The sequence below is a fragment of the Herpailurus yagouaroundi genome, unplaced genomic scaffold (genome assembly GCF_014898765.1).
Source record: "Herpailurus yagouaroundi ecotype Mexico unplaced genomic scaffold, PumYag 189, whole genome shotgun sequence".
Lineage (NCBI taxonomy): Eukaryota > Metazoa > Chordata > Mammalia > Carnivora > Felidae > Herpailurus > Herpailurus yagouaroundi.
This window is the reverse complement of record NW_024412420.1, coordinates 537,166-556,913: the sequence shown is the minus strand read 5'-3', so window position 1 is coordinate 556,913 and position 19,748 is coordinate 537,166. Positions and strand designations below refer to the sequence as shown.

General features: G+C 38.4%; 1 protein-coding gene and 1 long non-coding RNA gene across 3 annotated transcripts in view; one reads left to right on the top strand and one right to left on the bottom strand.

Moving 5' to 3' along the window:
• Nucleotides 1-19,748, top strand: part of USP32 (ubiquitin specific peptidase 32) — a 246,595-nt gene that overhangs the window by 37,646 nt on the left and 189,201 nt on the right. The gene's annotated exons all lie outside the window — the stretch shown is intronic.
• LOC121044670 (uncharacterized) overlaps nucleotides 16,567-19,748 on the bottom strand; it is a 126,701-nt gene continuing 123,519 nt past the window's right edge. Inside the window, exon 2 of the long non-coding RNA XR_005797423.1 lies at nucleotides 16,567-16,777. This is a non-coding gene — a long non-coding RNA (uncharacterized LOC121044670). The remainder of the gene's footprint in view (nucleotides 16,778-19,748) is intronic.

The following is a 19,748-nucleotide window of genomic DNA, read 5'->3' as shown; positions in this document are numbered from 1 at the left end:
TGTGGTAAAGCCAAGAACAACTTTGTATGGATGTAGAAGAAATGACTGGATCCACTTTTAGTTTCTACAAACCCACACAGAGCAGTACTATCAACATTTTATCTTTGAGCACTAAGGCCAAGCAGTATATGAATTGCCACACTGTTTTCTGCTTTGAATTATAGATGTTATGCTCAGGGATATAAACTAGAATATAATATAGACAGCTAGATTTATATCTTCTCAGTAACAAGAGAAATAGGGATTCATTTTCTTCTTTATATATATGTTTATATGTTTAATTTTTTTATTTAAAAAAATTTTTTTAATGTTTATTATTTTTTTTAATTTTTTTTTTCAACGTTTATTTATTTTTGGGACAGAGAGAGACAGAGCATGAACGGGCGAGGGGCAGAGAGAGAGGGAGACACAGAATCGGAAACAGGCTTCAGGCTCTGAGCCATCAGCCCAGAGCCCGACGCGGGGCTCGAACTCACGGACCGCGAGATCGTGACCTGGCTGAAGTCGGACGCTTAACCGACTGCGCCACCCAGGCGCCCCTGTTTATTTATTTTTGAGACAGAGATACAGAGCATGAACGGGGGAGGGTCAGAGAGAGAGGGAGACACAGAATCTGAAGCAGGCTGTGCTGTCACCACAGAGCCCGATGCGGGGCTCGAACTCACCGACTGTGAGATCATGACCTGAGCCGAAGTTGGAAGCTCAACCGACTGAGCCACCCAGGCGCCTCTATATATTTTATTTCTTTAAGTAATGTCTGCAACCAGCATGGGGCTTGAGCTCATGACCCCGAGATCAAGAGTTACATGCTCCTCTGACTGAGCCAGCCAGGCACCCCTCTCTATTTTAAACAGCTACCCTATGGGATTCTTTTAGGAATTTTTGTTTGTTTGAATTTGGACACTGTATAAACAATAGTGGATAAAAGAAGGATAATTATGGGAATGTAAATTGGTAGAGTCACTTGGAAGGAAATTTGGCAATATTTATTAAACCAAAAAATGTGAATGACCTACTGCTTACTAGAGAAGCATATGGATATGTGTATATATTTCTCCAAGGAGTCATGCCCATGATTTTTCATAGCAAGTGTTGTATGAAGGAAAAAATGAGACACATCCTAACTGTGCAATAATAAGTGAGTAGCTAGTAGGGGCACCTAGGTGGCTCAGTCGGTTAAGCATCTGACTTTGGCTCAGGTCATGAGCTCATGGTTTGTGAGTTAGAGCCCCATGTCAGGCTTTGTGTTGACAGCTCAGAGCCTGGAGCCTGCTTCGGATTCTGTGTCCCCTTCTCTCTCTGACCCTCTCTCGCTCGTGTGCTCTCTCTCTCTCTCTCTCTCAAAAATAAACACTAAAAAAAAAAAAATAAGTGAATAGCTAGATAGTGTAGTATTATGTAATGGAATGCTATTCAGTACACACTCTGCTATTCAGAGTAAGTTGCATTGTGGTATGTATAATATGATACCATTGTAAGTTTCTATGGGTACTTATAAAAGCATTGAAAAAGATCTAAAAGGAGACAGACCAAACATTGATTATCTCTTGGGAAAGTGTGAGGGACAGATAGGGATCAGGACTAGAGGGAAGAAGTGACTCGGATTTGGCGATGTCTTTAGCCTTATCTGTATGTACTGTTTGAATTTAAAAGAAGAATTTATTTACTTACTGCTTGTGTAATAAAAAACTAATTTAAAAAATTATCCCCCAGTACTACCCAATACAGCAACCACTTTATTATTTGCACATTGTCATTCATTTGTGTATATATTTGTAAACTTTTCATAATCTTTGGTTGTTAATATATTATATTACAAACACGTTTTCATATTTCTGTGAAGTCTTTATTACCATCTGTAACAATACTCTTAAATATTTCTTTAAATGAAATTCCCAAGAATTAATCACATGAACATTTCTGGCTCTTCTTAAGTATTGCCATATTATTTTACAAAAGGATTTTACCAGTGTATAATGCTACCAGCCTTGGTGAAGTACACTAACTTCACCATACCTTACCATTCAAATTTCTTTTTAAAAGCATAACAGAGATGGGGTGCCTGGGTGGCTCAGTTGGTTAAGCATCTGACTTCGGCTTGGGACATGATCTTATGTTTTGTGGGTTCCAGCCCCACGTCAGGCTCTGGGCAACAGCTCAGAGCCTGGAGCCTGCTTCGGATTCTGTGTCTCCTCTATCTCTTCTCCTCCCCCACTCGCGTTCTGTCTCTCTCTGTCTCAAAAATAAACGTTAAAAAAAACCCAAAAAAACCCAACATAGAGATTAAGAGTATGGACCCTGGAGCCCGACTTTGTGCATGCAAATCATGCCTCTGCCACTCATTAACTATGTGAACTCAGAAAAGTGACTTTGGTGCTTCAACTCCCTCATCTGTAAAATGGGAATAGTAACAATATCTACTCCATAGGATTTTTACAAGGATTAAGTGAAATAATATTTGTAAAACAACTAGAATACTGTTTGGCAAAGAGGAAGTGTTTGATAAAATTAAAAAAAAAAAGATAATTTGGAGGATCTTTGGAACAAGACTGTGTTGTGTACAGGTTGTATCTTATCTGCCTTGTTTGATACTGTGTGATTATTTTTCTAAAATTTGTCACTTTTTGTCATTTGAAGCGAAAACATACTACATAATTATATAAATATGTAATTTTTGAGTATGGGGTATATGTTTTTAAAATTCTTTTTTAATGTTTATTTATTTTTGAGACAGAGAGAGACAGAGCATGAATGGGGGAGGGGGGGTCAGAGAGAGGGAGACACAGAATCTGAAACAGGCTCCAGGCTCTGAGTTGTCAGCACAGAGCCCGACGCGGGGCTTGAACTCACGGACTGTGAGATCATGACCTGAACCGTAGTCTGACGCTTAACCTGGGGTATATGTTTTTAATGATAAAAAAGATGCATTTATCACGTGTAAGAGATTTTAAGAAAGCCATTGTTCGATTTCCTGCCTTTGGGCAGGTAAATGTTTAAATTACACCTATTCCAGCACTTTTAGAATTAACATTGTAAATTCTGTGTTTCTCATCTGGGTTTCATTTAGTAGGTTACTAAATGAATGTGATTCCAAATTGGATTTTAAGCTGAGGAAGGCTGTGAAGAGATAATACTTGTACTGTGGTTACATTTGCATTATGGTCACATTTAGTGATGGCAAACATCAGATGTAGGTTAGGTTAATGAAAAAAACATTTTATTGAGCCCTTACTGTGAGTTAGTATTGTTCTAGAAGTGGGAGTCTGTGAATGAGAGACTAGATAGAACATTTGTTTAATCATTTAAAAAAATCTAAACTTCATCCAAAAATTTATTATACATCAATAATATTTAAAGTTCTTTGATAAGATAAATAAGACCATTTCTTTGTTCTCAAAGAGCAGAGGGGAGATACACAAATTAGAAAATATAGTATTGTGTTAAAACAGAAAGTTTGATACTGAGTAAGTGATTATAAGCAAGGTCATTCTGTAGAAGAGACACCTCTAACTGTAGGTAGCAGGGCACAGAAGCATTTAGAAAAGACTTCTGAAAAATAAGGAAGACACATTAAAACAAGTCTTGAAGGATGTTGGCCCAGTTAGATTCATCGGGGATAATAGTCAGAGGACATTATAAGGATGATGGTAAGTGAGCATAATATGGTTAGGAAATGCTAAGTAGTTTGGTTTAGTTGGAGCCTTTGTATATATCTCTGCTTCTGGTTCTAAGGTTTATATTTATAATTTTCATCAGCTTATTGCTGTCAGAACCTTTTATTATTTTTTTTTTTTTTAGTAAAAGGTGAAAGATTTATTCAGTCTGAAGAGAAACCAGAGTTGTCCGAACATTTTAGATTCTTTTGTTAAGTGACATTCTTCCTGGTCTTATAACCATGGTATAAGCTATATTTTGTCAGTTTCTGAGATGCCCCAGAAGGTAGAATCAAAGCCTTAGGAAGTATTCTCCTCATCAATATCCTGTTCTCATCTACTTTCAGTGGCCTTTGATATTTGTGATGTACGGAGTAACATTGCCTTTATTAAACCTTGCCTTTACTGATGTTCTCCTTTGAATTTTGCATTATCTACATTTTTCTAGTACCATTTTTCAGTTGTGAGGTTTTGACCTGAAACTGATTTTTTTCTGATTGCTTCCTATACATTTTTACATATTTCAAGTAGCCATTGTCTTTTATATACTTTCCTTGTTATATTAGATATACAGATCTAGTCCAGAACTTGTTCTTTTCTACTAAATTAATGTATCTATGCTTAGCTTTGCAATCTACTCATGGTAGCCACAATTTAAAAATTTTTTTTAATGTTTATTTTATTTTTAAGAGAAAGAGAGTGTGAACAGGGGAGGGGCAGAGAGAGAGGGAGACACAGAATCTGAAGCAGGCTCCAGGCGCCCCATGATGCTAGCCATAATTTAATCACTAGTTTGCTTTTTGTGCTTTTCCTGGGTCATATTTATAGAAATTTCTCTTTATATTGTGGGATTTCTTGTGTATTATTTCTCCTTTTGTGTTCAGTTGTTTATATTTTACCATTCTTTTTCTAATAGATATTTTGGAAACTTTGGAGAGATGGTTATTTTTGGCTTTACCTTCAAAAGGCTGTGTTTCTATGTTTGAGTTTAGAGTCAAAACAAAATATTGTGAATGCTTAAAGGGATTTGTGAAAATGTAATTTTGGTAGACTTGTTCACTATCGAAGATTAGATTTGTACTATTGATTTAATGAGGTTAGAGAAATATATTGGATTAAACTATTAGAACATGTGTTTTTTGTTCTTATTTTTTTATATCTAAGAGTGAGCCTAATTTAAGTACTCTGTAGATTAAGTTCTAAAAGTTTATTCAGAATTCTTAACCTTAAAGATAAAACTGCCAGTTATTTTACTAGCAAAAGACAGCTTTATTCAGGAATAGCAGAAAATTGCAATCCAGGACAAACAAGCTATGGCTTGTCTGCAGAACAAAGGATAGGTTATACCCTTTTCTATAGAGGAAAGGAGGAATGTTGGGAGGGCTGTTATAAATAAGTCCATTAGTGGAAACTGGGCGTTCTTAGTGGCTTTTCATTGGCTGAGTTGTGTCTCATTGGCTGGGCTGTTGTTGGACAGGAAAAAAACTTCCTTCTTTCTGCCAGGATAGTAGAGTAGTATCCACCTGTAAAGTTCCTCTCTTCCTGTTGGGTCTGCAGTGGACAAGAGTACTGGGCATGAGAGCTCCCCCTGCTGGCCTCTAGACTCCGTTATAAATGATGTTTCCTTTTACTAATTTTCACAGAATTTTACATTTATTTCTCCATAGAAACAGTGTTATGAATGCTGATTAGGTTTCTAGGGTTGTAGCTTTCAGAAATTTTAAGTCATTGTTTTAGCTGAAATACTGTACGTTTGCAGTAAAACAATACTGTGGAATACTAGATGAAGCACAATAACCATAAAATTAGTCATATAGAAGGATGAGTTACTTTTAGGGAATTTTTGTTGATTTGTGAAAAGCTGGGGATATATATATTTTTAAGCTTATTTCTTAAAAACATTTTTTTAAATGTTTATTCATTTTTGAGAGAGAGAGAGAGAGTGAACAGGGGAGGAGCAGAGAGAGAGGGAGACAGAATCAGAAGCAGGCTCCAGGCTCTGAGCTGTCAGCACAGAGCCCAATGCAGGGCTCGAACTCACAAGCCATGAGATCATGACTTTGAGCTGAAGTCAAACACTGAAACTGACTGAGCCACCTGGCACCCCTAAGCTTATTTATTTTTGAGAGAGAGAGGGAGGGCCAAAGAGAGAGGGAGAGTGAGAATCCCAAGCAGGCTCCATGCTGTCAACTTTGAGTCCGAGGCAGGGTTCAAACTTATAAACCATGAAATCATGACCTGAGTTGGACGCTTAATTGACTGAGCCACCCAGGTGCCCTGAGCTGGTGATATTTGTATCTGTAGGACTGTTCTTATGTATCTGGGATAGGTTTATTGGTTTTTCATGTAGGCAGATTTTATACTTTTCAAAACCAGCCTTCTTTTGCCCGGTGAGCTTAATCCACGTTGTTTAAATGTATCAGGTTTTTCTTTTTTTATTGCAGAATAGTATACTATAATATTAATGTATTATTTTTTTTTGTTTCTTTTATTCATGAATGTTTGGGTCATTTCCAGGTTTTGACTTTCATTAATGAAGTTACTGTGAACACTTTGTATAAATCTTTTGAACATTTTGTATAAATCTTTTGGGATCATATGTTATCATTACTCTTAAGTAAATAGTGTAAAATTACTAGTTCATAGGACAGGTATATATTTAACTTAATAAGAAATTGGTAAACCTTTTTCCAGAGCAGATATACCATTTTACATTCTCACTAGCAATGAATAAGAATTCCAGTTGTCTATATCCTTGCCAACATTTGATGTTCTTTTAATGTTTATTGATTTGGGTATCCTCTTTTATGAAGTGCTCTTTTAAGTCTTTTTTTTTTTTTTTTTCTGTCTCTCAGTTGGGCTCTCTTTTTTTGTTTTGTGTTTATTTATTTTGAGAGAGAGAAAGAGAGCGTGTGTGTGCAAGTCCGGGAGGGACAGAGACAATGGAAGAGAAAGAATCCCAAGCAGGCTTGAGCTGACAGTGCAGATTCTGCCACGGGGCTTGATCTCATGAACCGTGAGTTAACCAGCTGAACCACCCAGGCAGCCCTCTCTGCCATTCTAATACATGCTTTCAAAGAAGATGAAGAGCCTGATACTTAGAGATCTTCCTGTGAGACATGGAGGTATAGATATTCAGAAGCAATGTAGTTAATACTCTTGAATCTGGTATGATTGTTTCTTGGATTGGTCAGGGGTCTTAGCAGCATAATTTTTTTTTTTTAAAGCTTATTTATTTATTTTTGAGTGTGAGCAGGGGATGAACAGAGAGATAATCCCAAAGAGGCTCTGCGCTGCCAGTGCAGAGCCCCATGTGGGGCTCAGTCCCACAAACCATGAGATCATGACCTGAGCTGAAATCAAGAGTTGGACGCTTTACCAACTGAGCCATCTAGGCGTCCCTTAGCAGTGGAATTTTAATGATCTCAATTTTGTGTATTTTGATGGACAGAATTCAGAATAGGTATAAAGTTCATTGAATTTAAACTATAGTAAGAGTTTATATTTTGGGCCTGTTGGTACGACCATAACCAAATCTACCATTATTGACCACAGAAACAATTTGTATAAACATTGTAATAAATCCTATGAGCCATTACTTTTTTTGAGGGTAATATTGCTTAGGGATCAAAATCAGTAGTTATAGTGTTAGCATTGTCTTTTATTTGTGAAATTAGTCCTTTGGTCTCACGTATAAAAATTGGAAACTTCTTCCCTGCATTATGGAGGTATTGTGGAAAATGAAGTCCTTTAATCTTTTTAGAAGAATAAATATATAATTACTAAAATTATTTTTTTACATTGTCTTATTTAGAGGTAATTTCCTTGTACACTTTTTGTTAACCCTTAAAATTCATACTAACCAATTTAGAATTAAAATGAAGGTCTGCTTTGGGACACCTAGGTGGCTCAGTCACAGTTAAGCATCTCAGGTCATGATCTCACGTTTGTGACTTTGAGCCCCTTGGTGGGCTTTATGCTGACAGCTCGGAGCCTGGAGCCTGCTTCAGATTCTGTGTCTTCCTCTCTCTCTGTCCTTCCCCTGCTCACACTCTGTCTCTCTCTCTCTCAAAAATAAATAAACATTGGGGGAAAAAAAAAATGAAGGTCTACTTTGAAGGAAGTGATCAATATATATTGTTAGAGATTTTAGTTTATAGAACAAATAATAGGCAAGTTTCAGAATTTTCAATTTTTTGCCATTTGACTAAAGGTTATGAATATGTGCGAGAGTTTAACCCTTTAACTTTGCTTTACCCTTTTTCATAAGAAAAAACTTACGATACCAGTTAGCCTGAGATAATTCTCAAATTCTGGTGAAGTTGTGTCCTCGACAAAGTCACTAGTGGCAAAAAACTTAATGTTGGTAGGCTGCCTCTTGTCTGAGATATTCCATCTGGGATACACTTTATTATTTACCTGAAGTGGCTTTGCAGTAACTTTTGCTGTAGGTAGCCTGCCAGAGAGTCTTTTGGTAGGTAAGTTCACTAGGCCTATTTATAAATTAATGTTGGTTGTGATTTCTTTGCTACTTTCTGCTTTTTGTCTCGTCTGTGTCTGGAAATTCTTATTCAGCTTTGGCAGTGAAAAGCATATTTCCTGGTGTTTGTTTACCTCTGTAGTTATCCTCTGATTCAGAAGTTGTTAAATTTTTATCCATTACTTTGGAACCAAACTGGCAAAACAGCAACTCCTATATTTTAGCGTAAATCTGAATGCAAGACACTACTTTGTCTCTGTGAGAGAGAAACAATAGATTTTACCTAGTCTGCTTTTGAGAGACTTAAAATCTACTTGGAGAGATAAGACTTTACCTTTGGAAAAAAGGTTAATAAGGCAGTGCATAATAGGAGTATAGAACACCAGTACCATACCATGGCTTATTGTGGAATATTTTATAGCCATATAATGAGTAATACGAAGTACTGAACTTTGGGGGGAAAAAGCATACCAAGTGTGGATTACCGTTCCTGTATTTCACATATACATATGATTTCTTGACCGGAAGTGAAAAGAGTGTAGTTACAGGTAAGGTTCAGGGATTGCCCATAAAATGAAAACATCCATCCTGGCACCACAGAAAAAGGTTGATAACTACTGTTATAGACAAAAAAAAATTGTAAGAGAGATGAACATTCTACTGTTCTTTCTTTTATACTGGGTTTTTTTGGTGCCATCATTAAAGTACATATTTTATTTTCTGTTCAAGGACACAGTGAGCTTTTAAAAGCGTCTCCATCTAAATCAGAAAGGTGGAGTTGACCTATTTATTACTGGCACTATAGAAATTGTGTTAGTCTGCTTGGGCTGCCATCCATAGACGAGAAGGCTTAAAAAACAAATTAGGGGCACCTGGGTAGCTCAGTCCTACTCTTGATTTTGGCTCAGGTCATGATCTCATGGTTTGTGAGTTTGAGCCCTGCATTGGGCTTCGTGCTGATAGTGCAGAACCTGCTTGGGATTCCCTCTCTCTGCCCTTCCCCTCCTCATGTTCTCTCCTTTCTCAAAATAAATATATAAACTTTAAAAATTAACTATTAAAAAAAATTAATTATCTTACAGTTCTGGAAGCTGAAAGGTCCAAGATCAAGGTTCTGGCAGGGTTTGGCCTCTGGTGAAGGAAGGCTTTGTTTCTGGCTTGCATATGGCTTCCTTATGTGAGTTTCCACGTGGCCTTTCCTCCCTGTGCCTGAACTCTCAAGCTGTCTGGTGTTTCTTGTTATAAGGATGCTAATCTTACCTTATCTGATCAGGACCCCACCTTTATGGCCTCATTTAACCTTACTTTCTAGCTCCGAATACAGCCTAGATAGGGTATAGGGCTTCAACATGAATTTTGGGGGACATATAAATTCAGTCAATAACATTCTACCCCTGGTCCTCCAAATTAATATTCTCCTTGCATCTAAAATCCATTCATTCTGTTATGATAGCCCCCATAATCTTAGCTCATTCCAGCATCATTTCTAAAGTCTGAAGCCTAGAGTCACATCTAAATATTCTCTAAATCCAGACATGGTTGAAAGTGGAGATAGGACTCATCCTGAGGGAAAATTTCTCCAGCTGTTGAACCTATAAATCTAGACAAAGTTAGATGCTTCCAAAATATAGTAGTGGGACAGAACAAGGTACACATTCTTGTTCCAAAAGGAAGAAATTGGAAAGAGGCAAACTTTCCAAGTTCAAAACTTAGCAAGGCAAATTCCATCAGTTGTTATTTTTTGGGAACAATCCTCTTTGGTTTAGAGCATTGGTCTCCAGGTCCATTGGGAAGTCAGTGCCTCTCTCATGGTTCTGTGGAACAGCTCTGCTCCTGGGTACTGGGCCATGGCCTTGCTCTTGAGGCACTGGGTGGTGGCTTCTTGGTTCCCCACTCCCAAACCTAGGAGGCTTCACCTTTTGAAATGAGGAGGAACCAGACCTGCCCTCTGGACCTGTGGTGGGGGTGGTAGCCCTAGTAGCTCTGTATCACCTTTGGGGTCAGTCTGCTCTTTTCTTGAAGGATAATTCATATTCAAAGCTGGATAACTCTATTGTCTCATCCTGTAGAATCCCAGAAGTCTTACAGCTGTCTTTCATTCTATCCCATTTTTTTTTCTGTTCCCTTTAGTCCCAACTGGCAGGATTTCTGCTTCTATGATCCCATCTTTATTCCTGGCTACTGCTGAGGTGGTTGATTAAATTTGTGGCTCACATCCACACTATTCTTATCAAATAGTTGTTCAGCCACACCCTTAGTGTTCTCTTCAGAATAATAAGCTTTATCATTTTTTGTAGTATGGAGAGGCTGAGCATTTTCCAAATCTTCAAGTCTTTTTTTGCTTACCAGTTCCTTAATCTCTTTCCTCTCACATTTTACTAAAAGCTGTAAAGAGAAAACAAGTCTTCAGCAGTTTGCTTAAAAATATTCTATGCTAAATATCCAATTTTGTCACTCAAAAGTTTTGTGTTCTATGAAAACACTAGAACATGAACACAGTTTAGCCAAATTCTTTGCCATTTTTTAACAAGGATAATCTCCCCTCCAGTTTCCAGTAACATGTTCCTCATTTCTGTCTGGTATCTCACCAGAATGGCCTTTAATGTTCATATTCCTAACCTATATTCTATTCATGATATATTCTTTTTTAAATATTTATTTTGAGAGAGAGAGAGAGATCTCAAGCAGGGGAGGGGCCGAGACAGAGGGAGAGAAAGAATCCCAAGCGGGCTCCATGCTCAGCATGGAGCTGGATCCCTCAACTGGGGGATCTGGGATTATAACCCAGGCTGGAATCAAGAGTCAGAAGCTTAACTGACTGAGCCACTGAGGCTCAGGCACCCCTGTTCATGATATATTCTTTAAGATGGTAAGGACTTTATCTGTAGCTTTCTTTCTGAACCTCACCAGGATTGCCTTTGAGTATATGTATATGTGAGTGTGTGTGTGTGTGTAGCCCAAACTCACAACCCTGCAGGGCTTGACCCCGAGAATCATGAGATCATGACCTGAACCGAAGTCAGACGCTTAACTGATTGAGCCACCCAGGTGCCCCTTCAGAAGTCTTCTTAGAGGTCCTCCCTAGCAATTTTGTCTACATTTCATTGGCCATTTCTAGTTGCAAGGGAAGCTGGAAAGTATAGTAGTTTTTAGTTGGGAACATTATCACCTTCAATAAAGTAGGATTCTGTTTTTTGCCAGTTGTCCTTCCAGTCTCAATCCCTATAGCTCTGCTTCTTGCACCGTATACTCCATTTATATCAAACTATTTGCAGTTCCCTGATTATCTGTGCTGCTTCATTCTCTTATATGTGTTTTTCTTGCATGGAATACCTTTTAGCCTTTTTTTGTTTTGTTTTGGTCAGGTGATCCCCTTCACTTAAAGAATCAACACCTCTTTTTTTTTTAAAGTTTATTTATTTTGAGAGAAAGAGTGAGCGAGAGCAGAGAAGGGGCAGAGAGAGAGGGGGAGAGAGAGAATCCTAAGCAGGCTCTGCACTGTCAGCACAGAACCTGATGCGGGGCTGGAACCCACGACCCTTGAGGTCATGACTCGGGCTGAAATCAAGAGTCAGATGCTCAACCGACTGAGGCACCCCAAGAATCAATACCTCTTGGAACCCTTTCTTAGTCACCAACTCAGAATTAATCACTCCCTATTTTGGGACTCCATTTTAATATCTCTGCTTTAACATTTCCTATCTAGTATTGCAGTTATTTGGAGTGTGCCAATCTTCCCTACTAAAATTTGAAGTATTAGAATGTGTGAACTGGGTCTTATTCATCTTGATAGTACCTGACACATAGTAGCATTTAATAAATGACTGTTGAGAAAAATCAGGTAAAAGTACAATTTTTTTTTTTACTTTTTTTTTTTTTTAACACTTATTTATTTTTGAGACAGAGAGAGACAGAGCATGAACACGGGAGGGGCAGAGAGAGAGGGAGACACAGAATCCGAAACGGGCTCCAGGCTCTGAGCGGTCAGCACAGAGCCCGACGCGGGGCCCGAACTCACGGACCGTGAGATCATGACCTGAGCCGAAGTCGGCCACTCAACCAACTGAGCCACCCAGGCGCCCCTAAAAGTACAATTTTAAAAAAGGAGGAATGTTGTTATGCTTTTAGGCCACATGCAGTTCAGAATTGCCTCTAGGAACTACAGATAATGAATATATAGGATATACAGACTACAACATTAATTTTTTTTAATTTTAGTTTATTTGAGAGAGAGAGAGAGAGAGAGAGCGAGAGCACGGAGGGGAGGGGCAGAGAGAGAAAGAGAGAGAGAATCCCAAGCAAGCTCTGCACTGTCAGTGCAGAGCCCAATGCAGTGCTTGAACCGTGAGATCATGACCTGAGCTGAAATCAAGAGCCCAACTGACTGAGCCACCCAGGCATCCCTACATTAAAATGATAAAATTAGAGAAATTTCTGAAATTCCTAGTTGATTGATTTGAAGGTACTTATTGCTTAAAACAAAGTTAAACAGAATTAGTCTTGATAGCTCTGCTTTGTAAATGAATTTTTATAAATGGATTATTTTCAGGTTATGCTTACTCCTACCTTTTTAAAAAATCTGTCCTTAGCTACAACTTTCACTAGCTCTGTTTCATCTTTGATTTTCTTTCCCAGGAACAGTGTCTCCATTGCCTTGCTAAGTCATAACTCATTATAGAAGTGAAGTTGACTAAGGGAAAAGAGAAAAGTTTCACTTAAACTCTGAGGGAAAAAGGCTCTAGAATCTATCTAGATATGGGAGTCGCTTGAAACTAGACTACTTTTTCTCATCCTTTTGCCTTGGACTACATGTCTTTTCTTCTGCCTCCCTCTCCCCTCTTCCCTTTCCCTCTTCCCTCCCCCCTCCTCCCTCCCCCGCCTCTTTACTCCTTAGTCTTTTTTTTTTTATGGTTGATTACTTCCATTTATTTAGATTTTCTTTAATTTCTGTCAGCAGTATTTTGTAATTTTTAACACTAAAAAGTTTTTTTTAATTTTATTTTTTATTTTTAAAAATTTACATCCAAATTAGGATATAGAGCAACCATGATTTCAGTAGATTCCTTAGTGCCCCTTACCCATTTAGCCCATTCCCCCCCGCCCCCACAACCCCTTCAGTAACCCTCAGTTCTCCATATTTATGAGTCTCTTCTGTTTTGTCCTCCTCCCTGTTTTTATATTATTTTTATTTCCCTTCCCTTATGTTCATCTGTTTTATCTCTTAAAGTCCTCATATGAGTAAAGTCATATGATTTTTGTCTTTCTCTAATTTCACTTAGCATAATACCCTCCAGTTCCATCCACGTAGTTGCAAATGGCAAGATTTCATTCTTTTTGATTGCTGAGTAATACTCCATTGTGTGTGTGTGTGTGTGTGTGTGTGTGTATACACATATATACACACACATTTTTTTTATCCATTAATCCATTGATGATGGACATTTGGGCTCTTTCCATACTTTGGCTGTTGTTGACAGTGCTGCTATAAACACGGGGGTGCATGTGTCCCTTCGAAACAGCACACCTGTATCCTGTGGATCAATGCCTAGTAGTGCAATTGCTGGGTTGTAGGGTAGTTCTATTTTTAGCTTTTTGAGGAACCTCCATACTGTTTCCCAGAGTGGCTGCACCAGCTTGCATTCCCATCCTCCTTAGTCTTTTAATAGATCTTGGATACTGAAGTTCTTTGTGAAGAAATAAATTGCAGTCCCCTTTCCTTCCTTTTTTCTTTAAGACTAGGTTACTTCTGATTTCTGAAATGGTACCTTTAGGTGTAGTACGGATGGGATTTTGATCTCTCCCAGTTGGGTAGCATATCACATGTTTTTCTTCTGTCTTCTCCCTTTTGATTTTGTACCTTTTCTAAGATGTTAGCTTGGAAGTTTCAGCCTTTCGCTCTGTTTTTGGCTAGATGTAATCTACTATAATGGTTGAGTATTTCTGAAGGAGAATGGTATGGTTGGCTTCTTTAGTAGCACTTCTTTTTTGTTAAGTACTATTTTCTTTAGTACCTATGTATGTAACTTGTCTTGCAAATATTTGTAAATGTTTAAAAGGGGAGTGAATTCTTCAAGTGCCTATGGAAAAAAGAAAACTTAATACAAATATTCAGTGTTCATTATATGGCAGATTATATACATATATTTTTAAATTTTTTGTTCATTTAAACAGTTTTTATGTTTATTTTTGAGAGTGAGAGAGACAGAACATGAGCAGGGGAGGGGCAGAGAGAGAGGGAGACAGAATCCAAAGCAGGCTCCAGGCTCTGAGCTGTCAGCACTGAACCCAATGTGGGGCTCAAACTTATGGACCATGAGATCATGACCTAAGCTGAAATTGGACGCTTAACTGACTAAGCCACTCAAGAGCCCCTGTTTAAAAAAAATTTTTTTAATGTTTATTTATCTTTGAGAGAGAGGTGGGGGAGGGGCAGAGAGAGAGAGAGAGAGAGAGAGAGAGAGAGAGAGAGACCGAGGATCCAAAGTGTGCTCTGTGCTGACAGCAGACTACCTGGTGTAGGGCTCGAACCCCTTAGCCATGAGATCATGGCCTGAGGTGAAGTCGAGCGCTTAACCAGCTGAGCCACCCATGTGCCCCCAGATTATATTTTTAAAAAATGACTATGACAGTATCTCCCATCCCACTTGCTGCTTACAGTAGGACTTTGACACTTTCCCCATGAAAACCAGAATCTCTGGTTGCTCCTCTTAGATCTGGATAGGCTTGTGACTATAGCAGAAGTGACAGTCTTGTCATTTCAACTTTTTATTACATATACCAGTGAAATGTATTTGATTTCCTTTGCATGTTTTTCTTATATATTTTTTAAAATTTATTTATTTTTGGGGGGGAGAGGGAGAGAGAGAATCCCAAACAGGCTCCGTACTGCCAGCGCAGAGCCCAGTGTGGGACTTGATATCACAAACTGTGAGATCATGACCTGATCCAAAATCTAGAGTCAGACACTTAACTGACTGAGCCACCCAGGCACCCCTGTCTAATATTTTCTACCTAATCTTTCTCTTCAGCTTTGTTAACTTTCTTAATGTTTTTCTTCCCTTTCTCAATCTTGTCTTCTTTCCCTCTCTTGCATTGTTTCTTTGTCCAGGGAGCAGATAGATGGTGGGCATTTTGGTAAATATTTTTCCATAATCCTGGAAATCTCAAATTGAGGTCCAGTGACCCTTCTTCCTTCTCCTCTATTATCAGAAAATGAAATAAAATGAGACGGGGTGGGTTTGTATGAGGGTTGATGATATATGGCTCTCTAGGCTTTCTTTTTCAAAATGTAAACTTTTTTCAGTGTGGAAAAAGTTGTGTCTATATGAGCACTGAACACTTAATAGAACTCTTAAATTTACTCTTTAAATAGCTTTCAGATTTGAATTCCCATTTAACAAAGTTTACACCTTGTTATACTTTTTTCACACTCTCACCAGAATAAAACTCAAGTATTTGTTGGCAGATTTTAAGCTTTTAAAACCAAGTACAGGGGCGCCTGGGTGGCACAGTCGGTTAAGCGTCCGACTTCAGCCAGGTCACGATCTCGCGGTCCGGGAGTTCGAGCCCCACATCAGGCTCTGGGCTGATAGCTCGGAGCCTGGAGCCTGTTTCCGATTCTGTGTCTCCCTCTCTCTCTGCCCCTCCCCCATTCATGCTCTGTCTCTCTCTGTCCCAAAAAATAAAAAAAAAAACGTTGAAAAAAAAAATTTTAAACCAAGTACAAAGACAAAAAACAAAACAAAACAAAACACTGAGGACAATACCTTGTCTTTGTATCCCCCGTAGAACCCAGCACACTGTTGCCAATTATATATAAATTAGGTGAAATACACAGATCTCTTTACTTTTTATATTTCATGTGTTATGGGCCACCCAGAATATACTTGGATTACTATGTAACTAAAAACTGCTAGACAATGAAATGCTTTTTCTGCTTGTTTGTATTTTAAAAACAAATTTAAAAATACCCTCTAGAGATGTCTTGGATTTCGTGAACTCTGAAGTAGTTCTTGTGTTTTATCTATGGGTTAGATATAATAAGCCCCATTCTGTAATCTGTTGCAAAGTAGTCATATTTTTAAAATGAGTACATATTGAATTCTTGGTGACTTTAGTTCAAGCAGCTTTTGTATGATTGATTAGGAGCTTTGGTAGATAAATAAAATAGAGCAAGAGAATGTATGCATGCTTTGAGTAAATATCATATTTAGCCCAGCCTGTAGCCAGTGAATACAGATTGACTTACCAGATTGAACCTTTCATCTATTAATATGAACTGACTCCTGACTGGCTTCTTTTTTATGTAATGTTGGTAGCAAAATTTTTTTTACAAAGGATGATTTTGTTTATAATTTTATGGAATGTTAATGACCTTTTATATTTTAGGGCGTTGATGAATACTCCTAGTAATATGACTTACTTGGCTTTGAGTAAGACAGCACTCATGCTTTAATCTAACACAGTGGTTTTGATACATTCATTACAATGAATGACAATAGCCCTTCCCTTATGCTTGTCTGTCAAGAGCTGAAGAAGTTGTCGCCTTCTTGATATTTCCCTTCTTCCTCTTCTGCGCTCTTTCTTCTTCCCCTTTGTTCCAATGTTAGACGGTAGCTGGGTCAGCTGGGATGGTAATATTGGTCTATGGTAAGGAGGAAAGAGGATAAGGGCAGAAAAATTTATTGTTGCTTGGCTTTGTACCTTCTTTTTCCAGTCTTCATTTTCATACCTTTTCCAGAGTTAGGAATAGAAAATGAACAAGGTACACCCTCATTACTGCTAGAAATCCCCTTCCTCCCAGACTGTAATTTGTTGAGTATCTGTTACTTTCTTGTCTTTGTCAACTCCATGTGTCTATATCCATTTTACAGAAGAGTAGGTACAGATATTAAGGAACTTGCCCATGTTCTCATAGCTAGTAAGTGACCTTGTTCAATTTAAACACACATATGTTTTCTTTCTGCCCTTAACCATTTGGCCAGAGGTTATCAAATGTGGCAGTGGGCTAGACATATCGAAACTGCATCTTGTTTAAAATTTTTAAAAAGTTGCCAACGCTTTTAAAGGAGAGAGCTTTCACACAAACAACACACACACACACACACACACACACACACACACACATATCATATTCTTGGTTTCCTCATTGCTACGTTGCAGCAAATGCCTGGAACTTAGAAGCAGCTGCACCCTGTAGGTATGTGTTCTCTAGGATTCCACATACCCCACCTGGCCCACTTCATCATTTGTATTGCCCTCCTCATTCATCCCTGTAGGTATTTCAGTTTTTGAGCTTTGCATCATCACTCTTTACTAATGCTTGAACTTTTATTCAAGAACAAAGGAGCCACTGAATATTTTTATTAATACAACTTTTCTTTCCAGTGTCAGTGTCAGATCTGAGCATAGTCAGGTGTAGGGGAGATAGCTGATGTTTTTGGCCTTTTCAGTTGGAATTATGCATGTATTTTCATTTATTTAGATAATATCTATTAATAGTGTTGGTAAAGGGTCAGAGGGAATGTGGTTTAGAAATGGTGGAGAGTACCAAAGAAACATGGGTTTCTTGTTAGCACCCATTACCCTGAAGATGTAGTTCTTCAGCAGGACACAGACTGCTTGGAGTGAATTCAGTGTTCTCCCCTTAGCTCACCAGAGTACTTTGTTGCCTTTGCCCTGCTCAGAAAACCAAATGATGGGAGAGGATGGGAAAATCTGGGATGGGAGAGTGTCCAGGAAGCCCAGATTGGCGACTAGCACCATTGTCTACATCTGAGGACTTTTCATTTTCCCATCCAGATGGGGAGGTTGATGGCCTTAAAACACAAGGGAATTCCAGAAGTTACTTATCTATTGTCCTTCTCATCATAGTTAACTCAAGTCCAGTTACATTAGTCCCAGTCAATTGATAAAACCTGTAAATCTTATCACAGAGTACTGCAGTTTTCTCTTAAAAACATTGTAAGTGGTGGTTAGGCTGTTTATGTTGATAAGTTGCTATATTAGATTTATTACAGGTCGGATAGGTTTTTAGAATGTCATGCTATATGTGATGAAATGTAGGAAGAATTCACAATAGAGACCTTTATAGAAGGTGTATATGGAAGTAATCACTAGATGCTGCTGTTTTGCTGTGAGTTGTGTGTACTAGTGTAGTTTTAGAGTACTTGTTCTCTCTTTTTAGGTGTTCTTCCTATGTGCCCAGCTATGTCTTTTATATTTACTATATTGTCATTATTTATTCATGAGTCGGTCTCTTAGCCATGGATTCCTTGAAGGTTTGTGTTCCGCATTGCATAGCACAGTGTTTGGGCATATGATAAGAGTTCAGTAGCTTTAAAACAAATTTTTTTTTTAATGTTTATTTATTTTTGAGAGAGAGAGTGTGAGTGGGGGACAGGCAGAGAACAAGGGAGACAAAGAATCCGAAGCAAGCCCTGAGCTGTCAGCACAGAACCTAATGCGGGGCTCGAACTCACGAACTGTGAGATCATGACCTGAGCCAAAGTCGGACCCTTAACCGACTAAGCCACCCAGGCACCCCCAGTAGCTTTTAATATTATAATTTTTATGATTTGCATTTCAGAATACTTTTACTGGAAGGATTGTTTCAGTGGTTAATACCATAATCTTTGTTTTATCTCTGTTCCAGTATCTGTCCTTTCTGTGTAATTGCTTTTACTTCTTTTGTGCTACAATCAGAAAGTGATTATCCAGTACTTTCTTTTTATTACCAGATCTTGATATTTGATTGTGAGTTGCTAATTCTTACCAATTGAGTATTTTAAAAACTGAGATGTCTTGAAATCACCAAGGCTTTTTGTTAGATGAGATTTGTGTTAAATTTCCTTGAAAATCTGTTGTGATATGAGAAAATTTCTCCCTTATTCTTTGCCTTTGGTGTTCTCTTGTCTTCTCTTACACTTCCTGTTTGAGGAGGGATTACAGTTCTGTCCCTATAGCTTTCAAAAAGATTTTGGTTGGTTTCTTAACTTTCATGCCGAATGTTACAGATATACATTTGACCCTTGACCAGCTTGGTGGTTAGGGGCACTGACCCCGTGTGCAGTCGAAAATTCACATATAACTTTGATCCCTACTCCCCACCCCCCAATTTTTTTAAAGTGGTATCTTTAGCCAGTGTGAGGCTTGAGCTCGTGACCCTGCGATGAGGCGTTGCATTCTCCACTGACTGAGCTAGCCAGGTGTCCCTGATTCCCCCAAATCTTAACTACTGTTGACTGGAAGCTTTACTGATTACACAAACAGTGAACACATATTTTGTATGTTATATATATAATGTACTGAATTCTTATAATAAAGTAAGCTAGCAAAAATGAAATATTATTAAGAAAATCACAGGGAGGGGCACCTGGGTGGTTCAGTCGGTTAAGCGCTTTGGCTCGGGTCAGGATCTCACTGCTCATGAGTTGGGGCCCCATGTTGGGCTCTGTGCTGACAGCCTGGAGCCTGCTTCAGATTCTGTGTCTCCCTCTCTTTCTCTGCCCCTTCCCTGCTCTCTCTCTCTGTCTCAAAAATAAAGATGAAAAAAAAAAAAGGCCTTAACCATTAAAAAAAAAGAAGAAAATCACAAGGAAGAGGAAGTACATTTA